The sequence below is a fragment of the Poecilia mexicana genome, unplaced genomic scaffold, assembly GCF_051168715.1.
Source record: "Poecilia mexicana isolate PSO_F unplaced genomic scaffold, ASM5116871v1 scaffold_1, whole genome shotgun sequence".
Taxonomy (NCBI): Eukaryota; Metazoa; Chordata; class Actinopteri; order Cyprinodontiformes; family Poeciliidae; genus Poecilia; species Poecilia mexicana.
The window spans coordinates 9,179,649-9,185,648 of record NW_028263370.1 but is presented as its reverse complement, the minus strand read 5'-3'; the positions used below and the strand labels follow the sequence as shown (position 1 = coordinate 9,185,648).

Genomic DNA, 6,000 nt, shown 5'->3' with positions numbered 1-6,000 from the left:
TTCTGTATGAAGTGCATGCTGACAAAATGGGCATGCAAACTGGCCCAGAGACGAAATGACCCGGAGCCCTCGCTATCTAACTAGTATTCCAATCTGTATTTATTTTAGCTAAGATATATATTATAAATACTTAAAAGCTTTTTTTTTCCCCCAGTCCACAATCATTTTGGAAACAAGAATAAAACAGAGTTATCTAATTCATTTCAGGCAAAGGACAGCAGCAAGGTTAGTAAATTTTATGAAGCTAAAATCATGGGATCCATCATCAGCTGTGGTCCAGTCTAATCAGCTTTCTAGCATTAATTCTCTCCACCATCGTTAATAACAACAGGTCTGTGAGTGTGCGGTGGGCGGAGCTTGCGCAAGAGACTGTACAGTCTGTACACAACAGCAGTGTGTTCGGAGCAGATGTCACAGCAGCTGCGTCACTAAACACGAGAGACGTGTTTTGCTTCTTATAATTTTTAAGCATCTGAAGCTCTGAACCAGCTCTCCTTTTCCACCACCTGTGGTGCTCACATACAGGTAGCTTCATAAAATGCCCATGCCAGTGTGTATAAAAGAAACTGTGTGTAGCTCCTCTGTCTGACTCTGTCATCTCACTCATTCATGGAGAAACAACTATGTAGCAATGAATCTACCTGGCATGCAACCAATTGAGACTATTTATGTTCTATGCAGAACACAAGAAACCTTAAGTGAAACATGACCAAGCACACTGATTTTCTGTCATAAAAACTCAGTTATTAATGCCAAAACTTTGCAGAATGACAATTTATCTTTGATACTTGCTGTGCCTTGAAAGCTTTTGCTAATTACAGTACTGCTAACTAACTTAAGACTGTGCTAATTGGTCTGGCTGGAGCTGATAAACCAGAGGCCATGCTGTGGCAACACTACAGCTCTATGCTGCGCAAAGAAATTACTGCTTAAAAATGTCCATAGTGTGCAAAATCAAGTGAGATTGCTGGTACTTAACTCAGCTGGCCAATAAAAGTGGTAATATGAGCAGAGATTAATTGCCTGTGAAATAGAGGTACTTAAACTATTTTATCTCAGTTTACCTTTTTGATTATTGACAAAAACAACTTTTTTTGCACAACTTACTGTCAAAAGAAGCCCCTAGGCCACAGTCTGAAAGGTCCTGTGTGATTTTTATGCAAGTCACTGATTGTCTTTTGCATTTTTTAAAGAGGAATTGGGTCTAAAATTTGAGTGTATAAGATGACAGTAAATGTGAGGCGTGCAGCTGATGAGCTAATACAAAAGCCAAAGTTTTAGTGGGTTTTTTCTTAAGCTGCTAAATGCTCTCTATCAAGTCAGGCTCAGACACAGACTGTCTTGCATTTTCCTCTGAATAGATGTGAGGAAACTTTTAGCAAATAATCTTAGGCAACTTCTGATGGGATAATGCATTATGTGCTTGCCCTGATGTGCAGACTTCATACAGTTGGAGATAATTTTTCTCCTGTCTATTCAAGAACATTAAACTTCAGAAGATGTATATCTCAACGAATTAACCTTTAAACTAGAAAAACTGAGATGCAGTACAAGGAATGGGCAAAAAGTCATTATTGTGGAAAAAAATGTCCTCCTGTAAATAAACCAGTGATGAGTTTGGATAACTTCAAAAACCAACACAATGGTTCTGTTGGTTTAGTGCTCAAATCATTTTTTCTGCTGTTGCTCTGGATCAATGAAAGCATCAATAAATGTTCCATTTATGTTTCCAAACTCCCTGCACTTTATTTGTTCAGCCGTGTTTGTTCAATACCAACAACATTGTGATGAGTTTTAAATAGTTTTTATCAAAATCACATTAACACAAAAAGACAGAATGACATTTTAAGTGCCTTCCACTTGTCATTTTGATACATTGCAGTTAATAGATACAATTTATACATACATATATGTTACATAGAAATGTCACAGTAAGCAATATAAAACTTTAATAGATAAACTATTAGATTGTTTCCATTTTTTGCCGTTGTGCTTATGACTGAAGTGAGGAATTTGACATCCACAATATATTGAACATTATTAGGTGTATTGTTTTAAATGCATAAGTCAAAAATACGTACATTAATTCATTTGCTGGCATTTTTGTAGGGCATTCTTATAGCCACGTTTGGCTGGTTGATAAGAAAGACTTATGTGGTTTATGAAAAAAATTAGTTGACACATTAATGTGTGTGACTTCCTTTATTGCAAGATGCGTAGAACTACTCTGTTTGATTTAAATATGGATTACTATTCTTCATATATGCTGACTGAACTGACTGTTTTTCAGCGGGAACCTGAGGAAAACAAGATGGAAGGAAATTTACCCGTCCAAACAACCACTGACCGACCTGCAGCGCTAATTAGAGGTACACTCACAGAGCAGATATAGTTTTGGCAGGGAAGGGACTGCTCTTCATTTATTTGCTATTAACATATTTACAAGTGATCTTAAATTTGGTGTCAGTGGTCTTATCTAATAGAAGCCGTAGGTCATACATGACATAAGAACATCCCAAAGTCCAAGACACATTTATTATAGAGTTGAAACCAGATGTTTACATATCCTGTCTGAAAAGACAGAACCTTTTCTCTCTCTGTCTGATTCTAAATCCAGTGAAACGTTCTGCTGTTTCTCTGCCTACAAAATGTCTATATGACTAAGATCAGAGCTTTTAATTGCCAAGTTGAATTTGTTATCCTGATATCACTTTCCAATTAATTTGGCTTTATGCTTTGAGTCGTTGTTTGAAAGCATAGCTCTTAAACAGTGAACTTAATGTTGCAGTACAAAGTGCTATTTTAACCATATTCTGATAAGTTTTCTCTGCCTCGCCAACTTATATCAAGCAGTTACCTCAAGTTTTTTTTCTAACTCTAAACGCTTAATTTTATTTTAAAATAAAACAAAAAATTCTATCTTGCTGTCTAATCCAAATGTGACAGCATGGAAATCATGACTATTTTATGCAAATGCATCACAGTTATCAGTTTATAGATTGTGGCAGTGGTAGTTTGAATATATTCTGTCATTTCATCACACTTTCCAACACACACAAGGATTTTACTATTCCTAACTTACACACAAAAAGGAAATGTTTAGTCTGATTTAATGTCAGACAGTGAGAAAAAAAGGTTTTTGAAATGCTTGTAAATGTTTAGTTTCAGTTGTACCTCCAATTTCCTTGGCATTTACTTTCTGCTTAGACATTTCTGTCCTGTTTTAAAGTTGTGATTATTTAGTGAACTATTCTCACTATAGCATAAAGCAGATATCTGGTCATCTGCACAACCGCATTTCCTTTTTAGAAGTAATAAGTAGCACTCCAAAGAGGAAGGGTTTATTCCATCTGTGCAGGATCTGTGCTGGAGTCCAGATTTGACTCCTCCTTCCTCTCTGCCTCTCCCCCTCCCCCATTCTGTGTAAAAACAAATCTACTTTTCTGCTCTGAAAGTATTGAGTCAACAAATGTCACTACAGCCTGGCAGGGGCTTCTGGGAAGGAGGTGGGGTCTCCGTTTTAAGCCTGAAGCTCAGCAAAAAGCAGATTATTTTCAGAGAAGGGACACCTGTTAGTTGAAAAGGAATTTAATGGTAAAATGAAAGTGTTATCCAACTCTTTTTGGGTGTTTGATCTACTACATGAAACCCTTGAGCTCTGTGTGAAACATGACACATCTCTCTCTATATATAAAAATATAGTTAAAGTTCATGCATGCTTGCAGGAGATAGAGATCTCTCTTAAGCCCACGTGGCCAGTGTCAACAGGGGGAGGAAGATTTTTGGCAGAGGTATGAGGCAAACTGTGCTTCCTGTGCACAAGCTGCAGAGTTTGTCTAAATATGAGCCAGCAGTGTTCCAAAATAAGACACAGCCGCCTGAAATAAGTCCAAACCGGCTGTTTTTGAACGTAACTGTGAAGCCGTTCTTTTATACAAAATGGAAAGTCCTTTAACCTCTAACTGAAAAAAAACAACAAAAAAACCTCAAGATAGGCGATGAGAAAGGGAGGGAAAAAACCCTGAGTCACTTGGCTTCCTGTATGAGAAAAGGAAGGGGTGGAGGCAGCTTCTGCTCTGCCACAGTCAGACAGTTGGACCCATGCATATTGAACAAAAAGTGCACTGGTTGTGGGGGTGGAGTCTTGTAATCCAGAAATCCACTCCAGTGCTTCAGGGCAGCCATCAAAGTGTTCACTATTGTGTACGGCTGAGGAAGGAAGAAAAAAAAAGAGGGAGCTGAGGGGAGGAAAGAAAACCTGTATCTTTGTGTGAGAAGGACTCAGCAGGAAAGTGTTTTTGTGAATTATTATTTTTTTTCTCTTTTCAGAGGTTGTTGCCACAGCCGGGCTTTTCTCCCAGAGCTACAGGAAGATCTTGTCCGCTTTTATATTTACCATAACTGCCTTACACTCGACTGACACACAAGTGTGCTCCTCCAGCCGGCAAAACAGCGACACCCGGGCTTCTCCTGATGATGAGAGCCAACGTCAGACTGGTTTCCATGAATATTGATGTGGAGCATAGACTGTTTCATAGAACAGAAGGAGGCAAGATGGCTGCCCTTTAGGATTTGTTAAAGAGGCGATCCAGACAATTTGCTGGAATTTCTACAAAGTGGAGGGACATAAACAGAAGGTAAGAACGTGCTCAGTTTGTTACTCCTCTTTTGACCCCGCTGTCTCTGTAACCTTCGGAGTATTTTTCTTTCATTTTGTGGTCAGGTGAGACAGAGCAGATGTCCCTCACCGTGAAAAAAAAAAAAAAAGCAAGAGCCAACATAATAAGGAGGGGATATTAGATAAAGCTACTTCAACATGGCTGACAATTTTCTTTGTGGTTTTGCCAGCTGAATGTGAAGGCTGCTATCTTGTTTCCTTGCCGTGCTTATTTTAAATGGATCATAGACAATGCTGTACAGTTTGTTCAGGAGTTTTTCTTCAGGCATAATTTAAATACCACTGTGCCTCTTCCTTTTCGTCATAAAACCACTCTCTGGTCTAACTCGTTTGAAATAGATGCATGTTCATCTATATGAGTTTTTAGTATAGATCTGCTATTCAATGAGTATGTTTTGAAAATTAAGAAAATAATAATATTTATGTGTAATTAATGGCTATTACAGACAAATAATATTTTATTATTTAGTCTATCTAAAATCTTTTTGTGTCAAATCTGCTGCTTTGCATCTCCTGTGGGATTGTAAATGGTAGAGTAAAAGTCCAACCTGGACTCGTCCAGCACAGGGGGGGATAGCGCCTGCACAGCAGCAGAGCAGAAATAGCTCCTGGCTTTGTGTGTATCTCTGTGAATCAGCTTTCGTTGCTTTCACCACTGAATGACACACGCACACACACATACACACACAGAGACACAAAGGCAAATCCCAAGGAGAGGCAAAAACAGAGAACTGTGGTGGTGGTGGAAGGCAGTAAGAGAAGGTCAGACAGCGCTGAATCAAATGAAACCCAATCTTACAACACCATTAACTGAAGCAGAACACAAATGTTAATTTTGAAGCAGAGGTTTTACTTAAAAAACACTTGTCTCAGGAGAACAATAACCAGTAACAACACTAGAAATAACATTTTCGGACTGCTCATGAAAGCATACTCTTATGCATTAAAAGCAGGTAAATGTTACAACAGGGCTACTGTTCTCAGGACATTTTCCCCTAAGGGCCATTAAAAGAGGAACTGCTTTTACTGTATAAAAATATGTTTGAAATAGGAATCAGCGAACCAATTATCTACATTTTCTGATCAGTTCAAATGTGTGGAAGCATAGCGATGCTAACCCAGAAAGAAGATATTGCTCTATCTCAGCATAATGGAAAAAGTTTGAATAATATTACTATCATTCTTTTCATCTTAGAACAATTAATATCTTGTTATGGCACTGCTGAAGGAATATATTTTGAAAACCTTAAAATATATAATGTGGTAGCAATACCATGTCCACAATTTGCTACATTATGTTATTGTAAGTGTCATTGTTTAAG

General features: G+C 38.0%; 1 protein-coding gene across 1 annotated transcript in view; it reads left to right on the top strand.

Annotated features, from left to right (window-relative positions):
- The first annotated feature begins 3,606 nt into the window (after positions 1–3,606).
- The window catches only part of tet2 (tet methylcytosine dioxygenase 2), a 29,856-nt gene continuing 27,462 nt past the window's right edge, over positions 3,607–6,000 (top strand). Inside the window, exon 1 of the mRNA XM_014968491.2 lies at positions 3,607–4,637. The gene's annotated coding sequence lies outside the window, so the exon portion shown is untranslated. The remainder of the gene's footprint in view (positions 4,638–6,000) is intronic.